The sequence below is a fragment of the Mus caroli genome, unplaced genomic scaffold (assembly GCF_978045245.1).
Source record: "Mus caroli unplaced genomic scaffold, Mus_caroli_1 scaffold_8, whole genome shotgun sequence".
In the NCBI taxonomy this organism is placed as follows: domain Eukaryota; kingdom Metazoa; phylum Chordata; class Mammalia; order Rodentia; family Muridae; genus Mus; species Mus caroli.
The window spans coordinates 119,986,135-120,009,285 of record NW_028227263.1 but is presented as its reverse complement, the minus strand read 5'-3'; the positions used below and the strand labels follow the sequence as shown (position 1 = coordinate 120,009,285).

Below are 23,151 nucleotides of genomic sequence, written 5' to 3'. Positions count from 1 at the left end.
GATTCCCCGTTCCCATTTGTCTAGTAACCTAATTGTACATCTTGTTCTGGGGCAGCAATATCCTAGAACTGTGCTCTCTCTAAAATTGCTCTATTCTGACTTCTAAATTTTAAAGCAAAGTACTTTCCTTCACCAACAATAGCATATTTTAGAATTGTAACATTAAAAAGCACAAAAAGGAAGCTTCGTAGTGTGTGTAATTCCTGGTGTGTTAGTATTTGAGATGCAGTAGCAGTGAGTCAGCATTCCTTGGAATTTGTTTTATAAATTCATAATTATGACTATTTAAGCATACATCTGAGTGTCTTCACTCTCTATAGTTTTTATAGCTGAAATTCTTGTTTAAAAAACTATGTGCCCTAAGTTGGTGGTACTTACAAGAACTACACTGTACAGGAACATTCAAAGGATGAAAGACAGAACTTCAGATCCAGGCCTCCCAGTAAGGCAGCAGCCCCTCATGGAGTCCCACGTGGACACTGCTTGCTAAGGACCTGTTTTACATCAAAACCGGGTTACACGCAAGAGAGCATCCAAAGGGCCCACACCAGGTACAGCATATGTGCGAGCCCATGAGGGAGCACTTTGTCTCTACAATTACTGCACCATTGCCAGGTGGTGGTGCACACCTTTACCCCAGCACTCGGGAGGCAGAGGCAGGAGGATCTCTGTGAGTTTCAGGCCAGCCTGGTCTACATAGTGAGTTCCAGGACAGCCAGGTCTACACAGAGAAACTCTGTCTTGAAAACCAAACCAAACCCCTTTATGTTCTCCTTCCTAATGTTATATATGTAATTACAGGTGTACATGCATACATTAGAAGGACATATGGGGTTTTCTTCCTGAGATCAAATGATCTCATTTAACATGATATATTCTAAGTCTATCCACATCCCTGTAAACTTTGTGATTCATCTTTCTGTAGAGACGAACAATACTTCACAGTATGTGTGTGTGTGTGTGTGTGTGTGTGTGTGTGTGTGTGTGTGTGTGTGGTAGACTTGCATTGTGCATTCATATATTGATGGAGATCTAGGTTGGTTCCACTTCCTTGCTATATGGGCTGGAGCAGCTGTAATCATGGGAGTGCAGATATCTCAACGGTAGGGTACAGGTTCTCTGGGTATATGCCCAGTGAAATAGCTGCCTTATATGGTATTGCTATTTTTAAGAGACTTCCACACAGCTTTGTATAATGGCTATTAATTTGCACACCCACCAGCAATGAGCGTGTGTTTCTCTTCCCCCACACTCTCTCTGTAGGCATAATGTCATTGCATATTGTTTAAATATTAACCTTGTATAATGCTGATTTCTGTGCCCCATTTGCCAGGTTACTATCCATACTGTGTCTCCTGCTTCAGGGTTGTGTAAGCATTGGTCCCCATTTATTCTCTGATTTGTCAATAAAAGCTGATCAGCTAATGACTGAGCAGGGTTTATAGAATAGGACTGGACTTCCTCCCATCCAGGGGAGGGAGGGAAAGAGGAACGAAGGGAGAGAAACAGAGAGGAGGAAGAGAGATTAGCCAAGGGGAGAGAGTCCATGAGACATGATGGAGAAACAGCTGGAGCAGAGAAAGCCATAAAATGCAAGGATCTCGGGGATTTGGGCTGGGAGGCAACCGGATTAGTTTAGAGGATTAAAATAGATTCATACTGCTCAGTTGTGCCCTTAAATCTTTAAGTAAATATAATACTCCAGTCTATTATTCGGGAGCTGCTACCTGGGTAAAGAGAAAACCAAACACTTATTAAAAAGCCACCAACACCTCTCCCAACATTTGTTATCAGTTACTTTGATTATAGCTATAATAACTGGGGTGGGCTGGAATCTCACAGCTGTTTAAATTGTATTTCCATGATAACTAGGTATTGGGTTTTTCTGAGTTGTGCCAGTTATTTGTTGTGAGTATAGTTTGTAAATGTTTTTCTGCTCTGCATATTGTCATTTCCGTTTGTGGATTTAATTCACAAACTTGCTGTCTGAGGGTTACTGTTGCTGTGATGAAACATCATGATCAGAAGGAACTTTGGGTCAGAAGGATTTCTTTGCTTTACACTTCCCTATTACTTACTGTTCATCATCAAAGGAAGTCAGGACAGGATCTTCAATAGGGAAGGAGCCTGGAGGCAGGAACTGATACAGAGGCCATGGAGGGGTGCTGCTTACTGGCTTGCTCACCCTGCTTTCCTATAGATCCCAGGACCACCAGCCCAGGGACAGCACCAACCACAATGGCCTGGGCCCTCCCTCATGGATCAATAATTTTAAAAGTTCCCTACAGGGTTGCCTACAGCTGTATCTTAAGAATGCATTTTCTCAATTGGAGCTCCATCCTCTGACATGACTATAGCCTGTGTCAAGTTGACATAAAGTTATCCAGAAGACTTAAGTAAACTTGACTAAAGCATGAAGGCCAGTACTCATTCACAAAACCAACTTTTGTTTTTTAATGTAAATTATTTGAAAACTTAAAAGCAATTTAATTTTTCACATTTGAAAGTGTTTAATAGTTTCCAGAACATTAAGCCTTTGGGAGGTAGACCGACTAGCTCTTTCTTTCTTTCTCTTCCCCCCCCCCCCCCCGCCCCCCCCCCTCGCCCAAGGTTTCAAAGGAAGGGTCGGGGGAGGCACTTTTGTGTTATAATTTTTTTTTCATTTTCTTCAAATAGTGAAGAGGATTGGAGACACTTACTTTTTAAAGAAGTACCTTAAATTAATTATTTGACAACTCCACACCCACATATGAATATACTTTGGCCATAGACAACCCCATTAGCTCACTCACTGCTTCCCACCCTGCTGATGTGTGAAGTGGAAACTTAAGGGTTCTTTAGAGAGTCCATTGTGTTGGATGGTGGTGTGCTGGGGCACACACATGAAGGAGATTTCTCAAGTGGACACTTGTGAGTAGGAGTCCCTGCCTGAGGACACACCCTGTGCACCATGGGGTTGAACAGCATGGTCTCTTCTGCCTGCTCTGCCCTCTTTCTGTGGAGAAGCGCTTCAGCTCCCACACTGCTCCCGTGCCTTGCTGCTCTGGTACCAGGCTTCTTGTCCTTCCTTGAAGCTGAACTTTCTTTCAGACAGGCAGCAGCAGCACCCAGAGACACACGCACTGTGGGCAAGGTCTGTGTCCCTAACCTCTTCTGCTCTCAGTGTGGCCTTCCAGTCCTTTCCCCATTCTGTCTTCATGGCCCAGTCCTCTAGAACACACTTTGAGTAGGAATGTTAATCAGGATCACTTGACCTTCGAGAACAGCTTACCCCAGGGCTAACCTCTGCCATGTCCTGGCCCTGGCCCTGCCAGCATCAGAGGGAGCCCCTGTCCTTCCTAAACCCTGTGGTTTATTCCTTCTTGTGATACAGAAACCCTGCTGAGCCCAGTCTGCCCATTGAGCATTCTCAATGCTCTGGGGACTGGGATTTACTCCCAGCAGGAAAGTGACAGAGATTGTCTGTGAGGTCTGAAAAGGGGACAGTGGAGTGATGACTGGGGATTGTCACTGGTGTCACCAGTTAGGTTCTGATCCAGGAATGGAAGCCCAGGAACAGTTATCTTAGAAGATTCATGTCCTAGATGTGCAGGAGAAGGGGACTTGTGTGTCTTAAGAAGAAAATGTGGACTTCATCATCCTATGAATAGTCTCAGGGAGACATGCTAACTTCCTGTATGGGCTGAGCTGTGTCTGGGGTCTGTTCATGTCCTCTTGACCTTTCTGGGACAGCTTTGTCATCTGTCTAGGTGACTCCCCTATAATCACCTGGTCTTTTCTGGTGAGTGATGGCTAGGAGGCAAAGTAATATCCTCAGAGACATGGAAAGAAGACAATGTTAGAGCAGGCTTGTGGGAGACGCCTGTAGATATTGGGACTGTTAGAAACTAGGTGACTTAGTTTGCTTTCTATTGCTGTGATAAACACCACGAGCAAAGCAACTAGGGTAAGAAGGGATTCTTTTCTCTTACAATATGCAGTCCATTTTGAAGGGAAGTCATAGCAGAAACTGAATCAGAGACCCTGGAAGATTGTTGCTTACTGGCTTGCTCCCAAGACTTGTTCAAACTGCTTTTTAATACAACTCAAGGCCACAGATTCAGGAGTGGCATTACTCATAGAGGGCTGGGTCCTTCCACATCAATTATAAATCAAGAAAACACCCCAAAGATTTGTCTATAGGTTGCAAGAGTCCATGGCCAGCAGACTAATGACCAATGCAAGGCAAGATGGAAATCCTGTTCAACTTTAGGTCCTACGTCCTACTGCACTGTTTTGAACGTCCCTTTTCTTGCCAGTCCCATATTGTTTTGTTATGTTTGCTCTTAGTATATTTGATCTAACTATGGTGACTCCTCCAGCACTCCCCCTTCTGCTCGTGGTTGCTTTAGCCATTTGGGATCTTGTGTGCTTCTGAGTGAATGTAGTGTTTTCTATTTCTCTTCACAGATATGTTTTTGTGTTTTTGGAATTTGATGGGGATTGCACTGAATCACTTTTGGTAATATCATCACTGGACTGGTTTGACCTACTGGCTGCCCAGGTAATGAACGGAGACATTTTGTGATTATGAAAGCTTGGCCTTAGCTTAGGCTTGTTCCCAACCAGCTTGTATAACTTCAATTTACTCATTTATCCTAATCTGTGTTCTACCACATGGCTCATTAACTCTCTCTTAGCCAATCAGTCCCAGCATCTGCTTCTCCCTCTGCATCTTGCTGGCCAATCCCCTGTGCTTGATTCTTTCCCAGAGTTTTTATCTCTGAGAGATGTCTCTCCTCTTCTTTCCTCTCCTCTCCTTTCCTCTTTGCTATAGGACATTCGGCTCTTTAATAAACCAATCAGAAGGATGGAGAAAAATGTTTACAAAACACTTAGATGGGTGATGTTTCATAAAAATAACAATAACAAGTTTGGCCTGTACTCAAACCTTTGCCACAGAAATCAACATTGGAATATTACAAAGGCAACCTCTACACAGACATTATCCCAACATCTCCCCTGTTAGTCAAATACAGGGTCTTTCTATAACATCAATAGATGATATATAATAAGAACAATTATCAGGTAGGAATTACATTCACAAATGTCCAGTCCATGTTACCTGGCAACCTTGGAGAAAGTGCTCCACTATTGATCCTATCTTGGTGAGTCCAAAGCTCTGCACCTAAACCACTTTCTATCACTTTTAAAGCTTTCAGATTCTCTGACCTTTACAGCTTGCTTTTGCCATCCTTAAACATCTTCTTTGACAGTTCAACATTATAACTTGTTTTTATCAACCTTTACAACATCCTCTTAGATCCTGCACAACTTAAACTTTATGTCTTTATAAACGTGAACCTCTCTTGTGAGTTTTTCCTTTTTGAATGTGATAACAAGGAAACTTTTAGACTATAACTATATAGTCTTCATCCCCACCAAAGAACTGAGAAAGATACATTTTATCTGAGTGAGTAAACAGGAAGTTCAGAGCAAGCAGCTTCCAAAACTGGAGATAGGACAGAGATTGCTGGTGTTGGACAGTCACCTGAGATTCCTCTGAGGCATTGAGACATCTATGAAGTAGAAATGTCTGGTTCTTAGGAAACTCAGTTGTTATTTGCTGTTTGGCAGGTACAGACAGGTGAAAGGATGTTTTGCTGAAGCAGACACAGGAAAGGGCCTGTGATGTTTAGAAATAATGTAAACATGACCCCACAGAGAGTGGGAGGAGGCTCTGGTGTTGGTTTGCCTTGCATCACGTTGCTAATTTTCACTTGTTGTAACTTGGTAGAGAGTAACTTGCTGACGAACTTCTTGTGATATTCCTTTGGCTACTTTTGGCTACTTGCTGACTCTGCAGACTCAGGCCAATTGGTGGAGCCGTGTGGTTTCTTCTGAATTGAACTGCCATTGCTGAGTTGTGAGTGGTTATTGCCAGGTGGACTGGACTGCTGCTGCTGCTGCTACATGCTGGTGTTGTTCTAGTGGACAGGGTTGCTGACGATGAAGATTGGAATAACTCCAGCGAACTCTTTCTAAACAGGTCTACAACCTGTTTCCTATTAACTGTTATTTGATTTTTTTTTTTTAATGTATGTGGGTACACTGTCACTGTCTTCAGACACACCAGAAGGGGGCATCAAATCCCATTATAGATGGTTATGAGCCACCATGAGGTTGCTGGAAATTGAACTCAGGACCTCTGGAAGGGTAGTCAGTGCTCTTAACTGCTGAGCCATCTCTCCAGCCCCACGGTACCACAATTTTTGCTGGGTCTATTTTTTGCTAACTGATGAACTCTCATTTTTCCTTTCTGAATCAAATCAGAAACCTTTCTACATAGGTCTTTAGTTTCTTACTCTGTGTGTGTGCTAAGAATATGCACTCTACAATATCTTTTCTCTGCATAACAATTCCTGTAGGAGAATGAATAGAAGGCAAAAGACCAGACAATTTTAAACTTGCCAGTTCATTTGGTGCCCAACATGGGATATATTATCCATACCTTTAAATTCCATGTTCAGAATATTAGACAAGTGTTCTGGGTAGAAAGCAGAGAAGGCAGAGATCCTGCAGAGCTACAAGGTCAAGAGCCACTTGCTGTGTCCTGGGGTTGGGGAGCACTGGGTGGCATTGCACATGGGAGACAGAGCTGCAACCGGCTATGACCCACCTTCTACAGCTGGGGACTGTGGGTAACAGTCCAGCTTGACATAGATTTAGGCTAGCAGCTGGCATGGAACTAGGCATTTTGCTCCCATTGGAGAGATACTGAGTGATCTGCATGCTGCAAAGGGAGGAATCAAGCACAGGACTGCAGAAGAGACTCCTGCTATGTGCACAACAGCAGTTACCTAGCAACTACAGCTTCTCAAAGGCCAATTGCTCAGGGCTTATAGTACAGAGCTCTCAAAGTACAGCAATGCGTCTGCCAGAGAAGAACAATAATAACCCAGGAGAAGCTGCAACAACAACAACAACACCCAACAAATCCTGGCTTTTTTACTGGAGCCTCGGGGTGGCAGTGGAGAAGGAAGCAGTTCTTATCTAGGTGTAGGTGGGAGGCTGATGGAGCTGTTCTCTTGGGCCAAAAGCCTATCTGAGGTGGGGCAAAACCAGCTTGTTAGACCCCAGCTGAGGAGACTCATGTTGGCCTGACAAATCACGGCCAGAGGAGAGAACTCCAAGGTCTGACAACTTCCCAGAGTGGAGGAGAGATCTGGATGTGATGAGGGAGCTGTTGGCATTTTGTCTAGGCTCCATGCCACAGTTACATGGCAACAGCCAGGTGTGCCTGACTCACTATAAAGGGGGCTGCTTGCCCCTCCTCTCTCTCTTGATCTCCTCATGCTTCTGCTCCCTTACCCTCTTCCTCTCTTTCCCCATTCTCCTCCCCCCTTTCTGTCCACGTGCATGCTCACAGCACGCCTCCCCCCCTTTTCTCTCTCTCTCTCTCTCTCTCTCTCTCTCTCTCTCTCTGCCTTTCTCTCTGCCTTTCTCTGTCTCTACTCCCACAACTCCCCCCCATGTCCTGAATAAACTCTTTTCTATACTATACTGTCATGTGGCTGGTACCTCAGGGGAAATGGACACCTCTGTTTGGGTCCACAGAGGCCCCCCTCTTCCCTTGCACCATTCTGCACCTCCAGTAAACATATTCCTGGCTTTTCTCTTTTAATAAAACACAACAGTAGCTCCAAGTTAGAGGTGGAAGGTAGAAACACCTCTTTTCTGTGAGCTGAAATATAGGGGCATGGCCAAGCTCAACACACAGCATCTAAGCTGAACCACAAACACAGACTGAGAAAAGAAGAAATCTGAAGCCGCTGAACTTCTGATTAGTTAAAATTGTTAAAAACTCAAGCTTTTATGCTGAAAACAAAAGGGATGAAGTACAAAATATCATGATTAGATACAAATACTTTGAAATTTATAATTAAAAATGAACACACAGATAAAAGAAATAGATAGAAACAAAGAAAGAGAAAGAAAGAAAGAAAGGAAGAAAGAAAGAAAGAAAGAAAGAAAGAAAGAAAGAAAGAAAGAAAGAAAGAAGCAAAGAAACAAAGAAAGATGAAAGACACAATGATACAGAGGTGTTTTGGGCTTTAACTAATGCCGTTTTAGGTGGCTTAAGGATGGAGACAAAAGGTGACTTGTCTGAGATACACATACTGTCAGGTATATTGCCATGTTATTAACTCTTGAGACTCATAATGGTTTTTTGTACCTTCTTAAAACAAAGAGCCTTAGGAAAAAGTTTTAGAAAATTTTATAATTAAAAGTGAATAAGAAAGAAATATGGAAGATTGAGACAGGCCTTGGAAGAAAAATTGGTCAGACTGAAGAGCAGAGAGAGACAGAGACCGAGACAGAGGGGGGGGGGACATGAAGGCATGGCTTTGAGGAAAAGATACTCAAATTAATAGATCAAAATAAAGATACTAAAATATCAGAGATACAAAATAAGAAAAAATATGTAAGCAAGGCTTAGAACAGAAGGTACAAAAATTTTTAGGTAAAAATGAACAACACACAGAGAGAAATGAAACATGAAGAAAGCCTTAGACAAGTTACAAAATTACTATAAGTCAGGTTGAACAAAATGCTAGGATGGCAGAGATACAAGCACAAGAGAGGTAGGAAATATGGACACAGACCTTAAAAGAGGAACTTTGAATATTAATAAATAAAAATAAGAAACATACTCAGATAGAGATAGAAGATAAAAATAAAGAAAGCCAACCAAAGGTTATTAGAAAACAAACTTTAGCTTATCTAGTTAGTATGCAACAAAGGCCACACATTTATAAAGAATATGCTGAATTTTTAAAAATTTAAAGAAAATGTTACTAACTTTTGAATACATTCACCATTCATAAAACATAGCTTGATTTCTTTGATAATCAAAAATAGAATAATCTAGTCTGTGCAGGTGAGAGTGTGGACTACAGAAGCTAACAGCTTCTGGGACAGGCAGGAGCCACAGAGCTTCTGAGGCAGACCCCATTTCAGGCTCCAGACATCCGGGCACCTTGCCTGCCAGAGGAGATGTGTCCACCCTGCCAGGGAGGGCTTTGCCGGAGCATCTGCGGGAGCCATCTTGGTTCCCGGATCCCAGGACAAGGAGGGGCACTTCATACTCATCAAAGGTAAAATATTCCAAGAGGAACTCTCAATTCTGAATATCTATGATCCAAATACAAGGGCAGTCACATTCATTTAAGAAACTTTAGTAAAGCTCAAAGCACACATTGCACCTCAAACAATAATAGAGGGACACTTCAACACACCACTTTCATCAATGGACAGATGAAGAAACAGAAACTAAACAGGGACACGGTGAAACTAACAGAAGTTATGAAACAAATGGATCTAACAGATATCTACATAACATTTTATCCTCAAACAAAAGGATATACCTTCTTCTCAGCACCTCATGGTACCTTCTCCAAAACTGACCATATAATTTGACCATAAAATTGACCAACAGATACACAACAGGCCACAACGGATACAAAAATATTGAAACTATCCCATGCATCCTATTAGATCACCATGGACTAAGGCTGATCTTCAATAACAACATAAATAATAGAAAGCCAACATTCACGTGGAAACTGAACAACACTCTTCTCAATGATACCTTGGTCACGGAAGGAATAAAGAAAGAAATTAAGGACTTTTTAGAGTTTAATGAAAATGAAGCCACAACATACCCAAACTTATGGGACACAAATAAAGCATTTCTAAGAGCAAAACTCATAGCTCTGAGTGCCTCCAAAAAGAAACTAGAGAGAGCACACACTAACAGCTTGACAACACACTTAAAAACTCTAGAACAAAAGGAAGCAAATTCACCCAAGAGGAGTAGACAGCAGGAAATATGCAAACTCAGGGACAAAATCAACCAAGTGGAAACAAGAAGAACTATGCAAAGAATCAACAAAACGAGGAGCTGGTACTTTGAGAAAATCAACAAGATAGATAAACCCTTAGCCAGACTCACTAAAGGGCACAGGGAAAGCATCCTAATGAACAAAATCAGAAATGAAAAGGGAGACATAACAACAGATCCTGAAGAAATCCAAAACACCATCAGATCCTTCTACAAAAGGCTATACTCAACAAAACTGGAGAACCTGGATGAAATGGACAAATTTCTAGACAGATACCAGGTACCAAATTTAAATCAGGACCAGGTTAATGATCTAAACAGTCCTATATCCCCTAAAGAAATAGAAGCAGTCAATAATAGTCTCCCAACTTAAAAAAAAGCCCAGGACCAGATGGGTTTAGTGCAGAGTTCTATCAGACCTTCAAAGATCTAATTCCAGTTCTTCACAAACTATTCCACAAAATAGAAGCAGAAGGTACTCTACCCAACTCATTCTATGAAGCCACAATTACTCTGATACCTAAACCACAAAAAGACCCAACAAAGATAGAGAACTTCAGACCAATTTCCCTTATGAATATCAATGCAAAAATCCTCAATAAAGTTCTTGCTAACCGAATCCAAGAACACATTAAAACAATCATCCATCCTGACCTGTAGGTTTCATTCCAAGAATGCAGGGATGGTTTTATATACGAAAATCCATCAACGTAATCCACTATATAAACAAACTCAAAGACAAAAACCATATGATCATCTTGTTAGATGCGGAGAAAGCATTTGACAAAATCCAACACCCATTCATGATAAAAGTCTTGGAAAGATCAGGAATTCAAGGCCCATACCTAAACATGATAAAAGCAATCTACAGCAAACCAGTAGCCAACATCAAAGTAAATGGTGAGAAGCTGGAAGCAAGCCCACTAAAATCAGGGACTAGGCAAGGCTGCCCACTTTCTCCCTACCTATTCACCATTGTACTTGAAGTCCTAGCCAGAGCAATTTGACAACAAAAGAAAATCAAGGGGATACAAATTGGAAGGAAAGAAGTCAAAATATCATTTTTTGCAGATGATATGATAGTACATATATGTGACCCTAAAAATTCCACCAGAGAACTCCTAAACCTGATAAACAAGTTCAATGAAGTAGTTAGATATAAATTTAACTCAAACAAATCAATGGCCTTTCTCTACACAAAGGATAAACAGGCTGAGAAAGAAATTAGGGAAACAACACCCTTCTCAATAGTCACAAATAATATAAAATACCTTGGCATGACTCTAACTAAGGACGTGAAAGATCTGTATGATAAATCTTCAAGTCTCTGAATAAAGAAATTAAAGAAGATCTCAGAAGATGGAAAGCCTTCCCATGCCCGTGGATTGGCAGGATCAACATTGTAAAAATGGCTATCTTGCCAAAAATCAATCTACAGATTCAATGCAATCCCCATCAAAATTCCAACTCAATACTTCAACGAATTAGAGAGGGCAATCTGCAAATTTATCTGGAATAACAAAAAACCTAGGATAGCAAAAACTCTTCTCAAGGATAAAAGAACCTCTGGTAGAATCACCATGCCGGACATCAAGCTGTACTCCAGAGCAATTGTGATAAAAACGGCATGATACTGGTATAGCGACAGACAAGTAGACCAGTGGAATAGAATTGAAGACCCAGAAATGAACCCACACACCTATGGTCACTTGATCTTTGACAAGGGAGCTAAAACCATCCAGTGGAAAAAAGACAGCATTTTCAACAAATGGTGCTGGCACAACTGGCAGTTATCATGTAGAAGAATGCTAATTGATCCATTCCTATCTCCTTGTACTAAGGTCAAATCTAAGAGGATTAAGGAACCCCACATAAAACCAGAGACAGTGAAACTTATAGAGGAGAAAGTGGGGAAACATCTCAAAGTTATGGGCACAGGGGAAAAATTCCTGAATAGAACAGCAATGGCTTGTGCTGTGAGATCGAGAATCCACAAATGGGACCTCATAAAATTGCAAAGCTTCTGTAAGGCAAAAGACACCATCAATAAGACGAAAAGGCCACCAACAGATTGGGAAAGGATCTTTACCTATCCTAAATCAAATAGGGGACTAATATCCAATATATATAAAGAACTCAAGAATGTGGACTCCATAAAATCAAATAACCCCATTAAAAAATGGGGCTCAGAGCTAAACAAAGAATTCTCACCTGAGGAATACCGAATGGCTGAGAAGCACCTGAAAAAATGTTCAGCATCCTTAATCATCAGGGAAATACAAATCAAAACAACCCTGAGATTCACACCAGTCAGAATGACTAAGATCAAAAATTCAGGTAACAGCAGATGCTGGCAAGAGTGTGGAGAAAGAGAAACATTCCTCCATTGTTGGTGGGATTGCAAGCTTGTACAACCACTCTGGAAATCAGTCTGGAGGTACCTCAGAAAATTGGACATAGTACTACCGGAGGATCCAGCAATACCTCTCCTGGGCATATATCCAGTTCCAATCGATAAGAAGGACACATGCTCCACTATGTTCATAGCAGCCTTATTGATAGTAGCCAGAAGCTGGAAAGAACCCAGATGCCCCTCAACTGAGGAATAGATACAGAAAATGTGGTACATTTACACAATGGAGAACTACTCAGCTATTAAAAAGAATGAATTTTTGAAATTCCTAGGCAAATGGATGGACCTGGAGGGCATCATCCTGAGTGAGGTAACCCAATCACAAAGGAACTCACACAATATGTACTCACTGATAAGTGGATATTAGCCCAGAAACTTAGAGTACTCAAGATATAAGATACAATTTGCGAAACACATGAAACTCAAGAAGAACGAAGACCAAAGTGTGGATACTTTGCCCCTTCTTAGAATTGGGAACAAAACACCCATGGAAGGAGTTACAGAGACAAAATTTAGAGCTGAGATGAAAGGATGGACCATCTAGAGACTGCCATACCCGGGGATCCATCTCATAATCAGCCTCCAAACGCTGACACCATTGTATACACTAGCAAGGTTTTCCTGAAAGGACCATGATATAGCTGTCTCTTGTGAGACTATGCTGGGGCCTAGCAAACACAGAAGTGGATGCTCACAGTCAGCTATTGGATGGGTCACAGGGCCCCCAATGGACTAGCTAGAGAAAGTACCCAAGAAGCTGGGGGGATCTGCCACCCTATAGGTGGAACAACAATATGAACTAACCAGTACCTCCCTGAACTGGTGTTCTAGCTGCGTATGTAGCAGAAGATGGCCTAGTAGGCCATAGGTGGAAAGAGAGGCCCATTGGTCATGCAAACTTTATATGCCTCAGTATAGGGGAATGCCAGGGCCAAGAAGTGGGAGTGGGTGGGTGGGAGGTGAGTGGGGGATGGTCTGGGGGACTTTTGGGATAGCATTGGAAATGTAAATGAAATAAACAAAATAAATAAATAAACAAATAAACCTATCTAAAAACGAAAAAAAAAATAGAATAATCCCCCAGACTGGAACGTTATAGCAAGATCAGTATTAGAACCTGAGCCACAGTTACAATGGCTTTCATGGTGGAGAAAAGCAGCTAAAGAGATAGCACACAAATTTAGAGCCGGGCGTACTACTATTTCCAAATACCAGCTGACGGTCAATATACTGAGGAAGGGATGCAGATCTTATGACGAAGAAACCTTGGAATTCTGTTGCATGGCAGCGGCAAGCTTAACTGCCTGGAACAAGGTTGAAGAAACAGCAAAAAGACTTGAACCTTGGTTATACAAGGTCCAAACGAAACATTCACTTGAATTTTTAAAGATTAACTTCAGCTGTAGGTGGAAAGAAATCAGATCCAGTAGTTAGGAGAGCATTAATTGAACCTTTGGCTTTTGAAAATGCTAGTGCCAAATGCAAAATGGTGATCAGACCCTTAAGGGCAAGACCAGCATCTACATGAATGGATTAGTGCCCTGACCTGCAGGGATAATCAGCAGGGACCCAGGGCAAGGGAGTAAGAGAGTGGGAGGGAAAGAGACAGTAAGAATGACAGCAAGTCAATCATACTGATCAAGCTCTAAAAACATTACTCGGGAGTGGCAATATAAGCATAAGCGGGATGGGGTGGGGAGCTCCAGAGGAGGAGGGAAGAGCCCAGGGCTCTCTGAAGGTCAGGTGGCAATCTTCAGCTCCTGGAAATAATGGTCAGTGTCCTCTTTTCCCACAAACGTTGTTACTGTTACGACCATGAATGTTCTCTCAAGATTCTTTATGTAAGCTAGAAAATATCCACAAGGCCATGGCTGAGGCCATGGCTCCCGGCATCTCCTCCCTTTTAATTATTTTCAATAAGGCCCCACGGAACTGGGGTGATCATTAGTCATCTCATCCTTGGATGAGTGGGCGTTAACCGGGGGAGGGGAGCATTGACCTGATTCCTCCTGTGGGTACCATCACGACCCACAGTCATGGCTCTTGGTATCTTTTGGGGAGGGGAGGCAGAGCCTTAGAAAAATCCTTAGCGGACACTCGCCAGCTACCCACAACACCCGCCACAGGATCTTAAGACTTCTGGTGAGTGGAACACAGCTTCTGCTCCAATCCAATTGCGCGCGGGACCTGAGACTGCATTAGTTAGGGAAGCAGAAACCGGCCTGAGTAGGGCCACAGGCCTCATCCGGCCGGATCAGCACCAGGGGAGCTAGAGCGCAGGGTCGGCTGACACCCGCCAGCTACCCACGACCCCCGCCACAGGATTTTGAGACTGCTGGTGAGTGGAACACAGCTTCTGCTCCAGTCCAATCACGCGGGACCCGAGACTGCTCTGGTTGGGGAGGCAGAAATCCGGCCTACATAGGGCCACAAGCCTCTTCCGGTCAGAAAAGCACCTGGGAAGCTAGGGCGCAGGGTCCGCAGACACTCGCCAGCTACCCACAACACCCGCCACAGGATTTTGAGACTGCTGGTGAGTGGAACACAGCTTCTGCTCCAGTCCAATCACGCGGGACCCGAGACTGCTCTGGTTGGGGAGGCAGAAATCCGGCCTACATAGGGCCACAAGCCTCTTCCGGTCAGAAAAGCAGCTGGGTAGCTAGGGCGCAGGGTCGGCTGACACTCGCCAGCTACCCACAACACCCGCCACAGGATCTTAAGACTTCTGGAGAGTGGAACACAGCTTCTGCTCCAATCCAATTGCGCGCGGGACCTGAGACTGCATTAGTTAGGGAAGCAGAAAACCGGCCTGAGTAGGACCACAGGCCTCTTCCTGCTGGACCAGCACCGGGGTACCGCCAGCTACCCACGACCCCAGCCACAGGATTTTGAGACTGCTGGTGAGTGGAACACAGCTTCTGCTCCAATCTTTAAACAGTGACAACGACAACAACTAACCCCAGAGATTACCAGATGGCGAAAGGTAAACGTAATAATCTTACTAACAGAAACCAAGACCACTCACCATCATCAGAACCCAGCACTCCCACTTCGCCCAGTCAAGGGCACCCCAACACACCGGAAAAGCTAGACACGGATCTAAAAGCATATCTCCTGATGATGATAGAGGACTTCAAGAAGGACTTTAATAACACACTTAAAGAAATACAAAGGAACGCTGGTAAACAGGTAGAAGACAATAAAGAGGAAGCACAAAAAATCCCTTAAAGAATTGCAGGAGAACACTGCTAAAGAGTTACAAATCCTTAAAGAAAAACAGGATAACATAATCAAACAGGTAGAAGTCCTTAATGAAAAACAGGAAAACACATCCAAACAGATGATGGAAATGAACAAAACCATACTAGACCTAAAAAGGGAAGTAGACACAATAAAGAAAACCCAAAATGAGGCAACACTGGAGATAGAAACCCTAGGAAAGAAATCTGGAACCATAGATACCAGCATCAGCAACAAAATACAAGAGATGGAAGAGAGAATCTCAGGTGCAGAAGATTCCATAGAGAACATCGGCACAACAATCAAGGAAAATGTAAAATGCAAAAAGATCCTAACTCAAAACATCCAAGAAACACAGGACACAATGAGAAGACCAAACCTACGGATAATAGGAGTGGATGAGAATGAAGATTTTCAACTCAAAGGACCAGCAAACATCTTCAACAAAATTATAGAAGAAAACTTCCCAAATCTAAAGAAAGAGATGCCCATGAACATACAAGAAGCCTACAGAACTCCAAATAGACTGGACCAGAAAAGAAATACCTCCCGACACATAATAATCAGAACAACAAATGCTCTAAATAAAGATAGAATACTAAAAGCAGTAAGAGAAAAAGGCCAAGTAACATATAAAGGCAAGCCTATCAGAATTACACCAGATTTTTCACCAGAGACTATGAGAGCCAGAAGATCCTGGACGGATGTTATACAGACACTAAAAGAACACAAATTCCAGCCCAGGCTACTATACCCAGCCAAACTCTCAATTAACATAGATGGAGAAACCAAAGTATTCCACCACAAAACCAAATTCACGAATTATCTCTCCACGAATCCAGCCCTTCAAAGGATAATAACAGAAAAAAACCAATACAAGGACAGGAACCACGCCCTAGAAACAACAAGAAGGTAATCCCTCAACAAACCTAAAAGAAGACAGCCACAAGAACAGAATGCCAACTTTAACAACAAAAATAACAGGAAACAACAATTACTTTTCCTTAATATCTCTTAATATCAATGGACTCAACTCCCCGATAAAAAGACATAGACTAACAAACTGGCTACACAAACAAGACCCAACATTTTGCTGCTTACAGGAAACTCATCTCAGAGAAAAAGATAGACACTACCTCAGAATGAAAGGCTGTAAAACAATTTTCCAAGCAAATGGTATGAAGAAACAAGCTGGAGTAGCCATTCTAATATCTGATAAGATTGACTTCCAACCCAAAGTCATCAAAAAAGACAGGGAGGGACACTTCATACTCATCAAAGGTAAAATCCTCCAAGAGGAACTATCAATCCTGAATATCTATGCTCCAAATACAAAGGCAGCCACATTCATTAAAGAAACTTTAGTAAATCTCAAAGCACACATTGCACCTCATACAATAATAGTGGGAGACTTCAACACACCACTTTCACCAATGGACAGATCATGGAAACAGAAACTAAACAGGGACACAGTGAAACTAACAGAAATTATGAATCAAATGGATCTGGCAGATATCTACAGAACATTCTATCCTAAAACAAAAGGATATACCTTCTTCTCAGCACCTCATGGTACCTTCTCCAAAATTGACCACATAATTGGTCACAAAACAGGCCTCAACAGATACAAAAATATTGAAATTGTCCCATGCATCCTATCAGATCACCATGGACTAAGGCTGATCTTCAATAACAAAATAAATAATAGAAAGCCAACCTTCACGTGGAAACTGAACAACACTCTTCTCAATGATACCTTGGTCAAGGAAGGAATAAAGAAAGAAATTAAGGACTTTTTAGAGTTCAATGAAAATTAAGCCACAACATACCCAAACTTATGGGACGCAATGAAAGCATTTCTAAGAGGAAAACTCATAGCTCTGAGTGCCTCCAAAAGGAAACTAGAGAGAGCACACATTAGCAGCTTGACAACATACCTAAAAGCACTAGAACAAAAGGAAGCAAATTCGCCCAAGAGGAGTAGACGGCAGGAAATAATCAAACTCAGGGGCGAAATGAACCAAGTGGAAACAAGAAGAACTATTCAAAGAATCAACCAATCAAGGAGCTGGTTCTTTGAGAAAATCAACAAGATAGATAAACCCTTAGCCAGACTCACTAGAGGGCAAAGGGAAAGCATCCTAATTAACAAAATCAGAAATGAAAAAGGAGACATAACAACAGATCCTGAAGACATCCAAAACACCATCAGATCCTTCTACCAAAGGCTATACTCAACAAAACTGGAGAACCTGGATGAAATGGAGAAGTTCCTAGACAGATACCAGGTACCAAAGTTGAATCAAGATCAGGTTAATGATCTAAACAGCCCTATATCCCCCAAAGAAATAGAAGCAGTCATTAATAGTCTCCCAACTAAAAAAAGCCCAGGACCAGATGGGTTTAGTGCAGAGTTCTATCAGACCTTCAAAGAAGATCTAATCCCAGTTCTTCACAAACTATTCCACAAAATAGAAGCAGAAGGTACTCTACCCAACTCATTCTATGAAGCCACAATTACTCTGATACCTAAACCACAAAAAGACCCAACAAAGATAGAAAACTTCAGACCAATATCCCTTATGAATATTGATGCAAAAATCCTCAATAAAGTTCTTGCTAACCGAATCCAAGAACACATCAAAACAATCATCCATCCTGACCAAGTAGGTTTCATCCCAGGGATGCAGGGATGGTTCAATATACGGAAATCCATCAACGTAATCCAGTATATAAACAAACTCAAAGACAAAAACCACATGGTCATCTCGTTAGATGCGGAAAAAGCATTTGACAAGATCCAACACCCATTCATGATAAAAGTCTTGGAAAGATCAGGAATTCAAGGCCCATACCTAAACATGATAAAAGCAATCTACAGCAAACCAGTAGCCAACATCAAAGTAAATGGTGAGAAGCTTGAAGCAATCCCTCTAAAATCAGGGACTAGACAAGGCTGTCCACTTTCTCCATACCTATTCAACATTGTACTTGAAGTCCTAGCCAGAGCAATTCGACAACAAAAGGAGATCAAAGGGATACAAATTGGAAAAGATGAAGTCAAAATATCACTCTTTGCAGATGATATGATAGTATATATAAGTGACCCTAAAAATTCCACGAGAGAACTCCTAAGCCTGATAAACAGCTTCGGTGAAGTAGCTGGATATAAAATTAACTCAAACAAATCAATGGCCTTTCTCTACACAAAGAATAAACAGGCTGAGAAAGAAATTAGGGAAACAACACCCTTCTCAATAGTCACAAATAATATAAAATATCTTGGCGTGACTCTAACTAAGGAAGTGAAAGATCTGTATAATAAAAACTTCAAGTCTCTGAAGAAAGAAATTATAGAAGATCTCAGAAGATGGAAAGATCTCCCATGCTCATGGATTGGCAGGATCAACATTGTAAAAATTGCTATCTTGCCAAAAGCAATCTACAGATTCAATGCAATCCCCATCAAAATTCCAAATCAATTCTTCAACGAATTAGAAAGTGCAATCTGCAAATTCATCTGGAATAACAAAAAACCTAGGATAGCAAAAACTCTTCTCAAGGATAAAAGAACCTCTGGTGGAATCACCATGCCGGACCTAAAGCTCTACTACAGAGCAATTGTGATAAAAACTGCATGGTACTGGTATAGTGACAAATAGACCAATGGAATAGAATTGAAGACCCAGAAATGAACCCACACATCTACGGTCACTTGATCTTCGACAAGGGAGCTAAAAACATCCAGTGGAAGAAAGACAGCATTTTCAACAAATGGTGCTGGCACAACTGGTTATTAACATGTAGAAGAATGCGAATCGATCCATTCCTATCTCCTTGTACTAAGGTCAAGTCTAAGTGGATCAAGGAACTTCACATAAAACCAGAGACACTGAAACTTATAGAGGAGAAAGTGGGGAAAAGCCTTGAAGATATGGGCACAGGGGAAAAATTCCTGAATAGAACAGTAATGGCTTGTGTGTAAGATCGAGAATTGACAAGTGGGACCTCATGAAACTACAAAGCTTCTGCAAGGCTAAAGACACCATCAATAATACAAAAAAACCACCAACAGATTGGGAAAGGATCTTCACCTATCCTAAATCAGATAAGGGACTAATATCCAATATATATAAAGAACTCAAGAAGGTGGACTCCAGAAAGTCAAATAACCCCATTAAAAAATGGGGCTCAGAACTGAACAAAGAATTCTCACCTGAGGAATACCGAATGGCAGAGAAACACCTGAAAAAATGTTCAACATCCTTAATCATCAGGGAAATGCAAATCAAAACAACCCTGAGATTCCACCTCACACCAGTCAGAATGGCTAAGATCAAAAATTCAGGTGACAGCAGATGCTGGCGAGGATGTGGAGAAAGAGGAACACTTCTCCATTGTTGGTGGGATTGCAAGCTTGTACAACCACTCTGGAAATCAGTCTGGCGGTTCCTCAGAAAATTGGACATAGTACTACCGGAGGATCCAGCAATACCTCTCCTGGGCATATATCCAGAAGATGTCCCAACCGGTAAAAATGACACATGCTCCACTATGTTCATAGCAGCCCTATTTATAATAGCCAGAAGCTGGAAAGAACCCAGATGTCCCTCAACAGAGGAATGGATACAGAAATTATGGTACATTTACACAATGGAGTACTACTCAGCTATTAAAAAGAATGAATTTACGAAATTCCTAGCCAAATGGATGGACCTGGAGGGCATCATCTTGAGTGAATAACACAATCACAAAAGAACTCACACAATATGTATTCACTGATAAGTGGATATTAGCCCAAAACTTAGGATACCCAAGATATAAGATACAATTTGCTAAACGCATGAAACTCAAGAAGAATGAAGACCAAAGTGTGGACACTGTGCACCTTCTTAGAATTGGGAACAAAACACCCAGGGAAGGAGTTACAGAGACAAAGTTCGTAGCTGTGATGAAAGGATGGACCATTTAGAGACTGCCGTATCCAGGGATCCATCCCATAATCAGCTTCTAAACGCTGACACCATTGCATACACTAGCAAGATTTTGCTGAAAGGACCCAAATATTTATTAAATATTTAATAAAAATATTAAGACCCAAGCTGTCTCTTGTGAGACGATGCCGGGGCCTAGCAAACACAGGAGTGGATGTTCACAGTCAGCTATTGGATGTATCACAGGGCTCCCAATGGAGAAGCTAGAGAAAGTAACCAAGGAGCTAAAGGGATCTGCAACCCTATTGTTGGAACAACATGATGTACTAACCAGAACCCCGGAGCTCTTGTCTCTAGCGGCATATGTATCGAAAGATGGCCTAGTCGGCCATCAATGGAAAGAGAGGCCCATTGGACTTGCAAACTTTATATGCCCCAATATAGGGGAATGCCAGGGCCAAAATAATGGGAATGGGTGGGTAGGGAAGTGGGGGGCGCTATGGGGGACTTTTGGGATAGCATTGGAAATGTAATTGAGGAAAATATGTAATAAAAATATTAAAAATTAAAAAAAAAAAGAAAAATCCTTAGCATAAGGTTGAAAACAGATACCAACCTCCTTGCAAACCAGGTTTGTCTCACGGGGAATTCAGAGATGGTCCTTGTTAGTCCTTCCCCTGAGGTGCTTAGCCTCACAACCCACCCTGGTGCCCATACTGGATTCATTTTATGAAGAACCAGTATGCACAGGTCTGAATCCTACACAGTTCCTGAAGGAGAATTACCAACCTCAGGTTCAGCAAGACCTCTGTCAGCCAAATCAAGTCTGTGATAATGAATTTGCAAGGGTCTCGATGCCAAGGAATCAATTCTGCTCTTTTATAAAACCAGTAATTCTGTTAAAAATAAAAGGCCCCAAAGTTACTAATAATAAAATGCTTATTAAAGGCCCAAGGAGGGGCATCAAGAGGGTGTACATAGAGGACTTCCACCAATTATCATCAGTGGCTGAAAACTGTTTTCTCTGGAGCTCCAACTTAAGTTTATGTAACTGTTGGATTCGAGTTTCCACTACACCTGATTCATTTACATAAAAGGAACATTATTCTTGCAGAAAGAGATAGGTGCCACCTTTCTTAGCAGTCAGCAAATCAAGTGCTCTTCGATTCTGTAAGGCAACTTGGGCGAGGGAAGTTCATTTTCTCTGTAAAGAAGCTATGACTCAATGGAGGCTTCCCCTGCCAACACAAATTGTTGAGATAATTTGGCAGTGGTGAGAAGAGAATGGGTTAAAGATCCTCCAGCCAAACTGGCAGCCACAACAGAGGTTACAGAGGAGATGCCAGCCACTACAGGGAGGAAAACAGCTGGCTTGATTCTAATATCTGGGGGGCTATTCCAGCTCAAATACTCGGCAGGAGTTAGCAAGGTCAACTGAGGAACTAGGGTCTCTGGAAGACACCGTAATTCTTGTTTATGTTTTTGGAAAGAGTTTTAGTAAGGGGACCATTACACCTAAAAAAGAACCCTTCAGGTGCAATCACATGCTGACTAGGCGAGCGAGTTTGATTGCACAGATTACCATTAGGGCTAGTATAGTAGAATTTAAATTGTTTTTGTTCAGGGATCAAAAACAAGGATACTTCCAAAATTGGGAAAAAGTTTTACGGCTGGCATCAGACATATTAAAAGGGATGGGATAAGGGACAGCTGTCAGTGGAGGACGTCCTAATGCAGCACAAAGGAAGCACGCCGAGACATTCCTTAATCCAATAATATTGGCAAGTATCAGGCCCTCTCTTAAGAGAGACATCCAGGAAAAAGGGTGTTGTGTGGACAATGTGCAGAGCTGTGTACTCAGCTCCTTTTCTTTATTCTGTATCTCAGCGTACAGTGTTGTTTGAACTTGAACAAGGTAGCGCCAAACCTGGGCCAGGTTGAACCTCGTGTCCTATACATAGCTCCTTTCACAAGTGAAGTCCATCTGGAATACCAAGGATCCCATATGACCCAAATATAGCCTGTGGCAGTACAGAAAAATGTGGCTTTTATAAGGTTGCTGAAGGATAACCTTAGAACTTCTTAGGGATTTAACAATATGAATTCTGCAGCAGCTATAGGGACAGCCCACACTTTCGTCAATCCATTGCTTTTTACAATAAGAACAAAACTGATCATACAAAAAGGATAAAGCAGGAGAAAGTTTTCCAGATAAGGCCATAAAACCTTTAAATTTTAATAGTATGGGATTTTGATATCCTGTTGTTGGGTAGTCAGCTGTAGCTAAAAGATGGCCCAGTTTTTTTGTTTTCCATTCTTGGTATAATTCTCTGCCATATAAAAGCGTCAGGCAAATGGTGAAGTGGTCCCTCTGTTACCAGTGTTTATCACAGTTACCCATTGGCACAGGAGAATCATCCACATGGGAAAGTCCCCCATTCTCTGATTACCTTCATCTTTTCTGAAAGAAAAAGAAGAAATATAAGTTCTCAGGGAAGGACCGGTTCCCTGGATTCTTTTTCATTATTAATTGCTTGTATCAATCTTTCTGGTGACCATCTGGTGGCTCCTGCCTTGGTATCATAAATGCAGGCTGAGCCTCTACCCCATATGAGGACTGGGTCAGGCCCATTCCATCTGAATGTGAGAGGATCTTCCGAAAGACCTAGCATAGTCCTTTG

General features: G+C 41.9%; 1 long non-coding RNA gene across 1 annotated transcript in view; it reads left to right on the top strand.

Annotated features, from left to right (window-relative positions):
* Positions 1–23,151, top strand: part of LOC115031508 (uncharacterized) — a 151,845-nt gene that overhangs the window by 101,831 nt on the left and 26,863 nt on the right. The window contains exon 2 of the long non-coding RNA XR_015047999.1: positions 4,450–4,543. This is a non-coding gene — a long non-coding RNA (uncharacterized LOC115031508). The remainder of the gene's footprint in view (positions 1–4,449; positions 4,544–23,151) is intronic.